This window comes from Physella acuta, unplaced genomic scaffold, assembly GCF_028476545.2.
Source record: "Physella acuta isolate Inbredline_101_S28 unplaced genomic scaffold, ASM2847654v3 ptg000537l, whole genome shotgun sequence".
Classification (NCBI taxonomy): domain Eukaryota; kingdom Metazoa; phylum Mollusca; class Gastropoda; family Physidae; genus Physella; species Physella acuta.
The window spans coordinates 203,913-205,000 of record NW_026732056.1 but is presented as its reverse complement, the minus strand read 5'-3'; positions in this window follow the sequence as shown (position 1 = coordinate 205,000).

The window sequence follows — 1,088 nt, the reverse complement described above, 5'->3', positions numbered from 1 at the left end:
TGGATGGATGGATGGATGGATGGATGGATGGATGGATGGATGGATGGATGGATGGATGGATGGATGGATGGATGGATGGATGGATGGATGGATGGATGGATGGATGGATGGATGGATGTCCGCAGCTTTAAGTCGTATCTCTTCCTCAACGAAGCAATATCGAGGACTAGTTCCAAAAGCAAATATGTTAAACAAGTTCCAGGGATAAATGTGAGCAAAAAAAATTCCGGAATTCCTTCCTGATTTCCCGGAAAAGCCCAAAATCCTCGAACAAATGCAGTTTTTGCTCCATATCTCGGCAACCAGATCACTTAGCGACTTGAAACATTTACCAATCGATTCCTGCCATAATTTAGACCAATATTGCCGAAGAAAGTTTTCAAAAATATCTTTTCGTTCGGTCACAAAAAATTAATTAAGAACATTTAAACTGAGCATCGTGTAGGTTTTTAGCGCAAAGCTGGGGTTCGAAAGGATTTTACCATAGCGAATGAGCGGAGGTTCGAAAGGATTTCTTTTAAGCCGCAGGCGAAGGACGAGGAGGGTAAATCATGTGACCTGGCTGGCTTAGCAGCGAACTGCGCGAGCAGTTCTATATAGCAATATAGAGAGCGCGACAACTAAATACCCCCTACACGTCCGCAAATTTTTTTTAAAATCTCGTTAATAAATATTTTTTCTATGTTGTTTTGAATTATTAAAACTACTTGTGTTGCATTATTTATTTGCCGAATATATGATTTATATCGATTTAAAATTGTTATGGATAACATAAGGAAATTGCGCTTAAATTGTCACTAGACTTTTTATTAACTTGTTTTCTGAAAAAATTTATATGTTTATAATTTTTTAAGAAAAAATGGCCTCTGTCAGATCTAACGGCCCTAGGGGGATTTTAGGACGGCAGAAAGTTTATTTTTGTTATGTCCAGGGTTGTTCTACGATGTCGTGGAGCGGCATATGGGGTCGTCGAGCAAAATTAAATTTCGATATTTATTGCTCATTAAATTAGAATTTTACTCGGGGTCACTTTTTAGTCCTCGTCGAGGGCTTAGAGTCTGACCGTCAGTTTTCCCTTACGGCTTAGC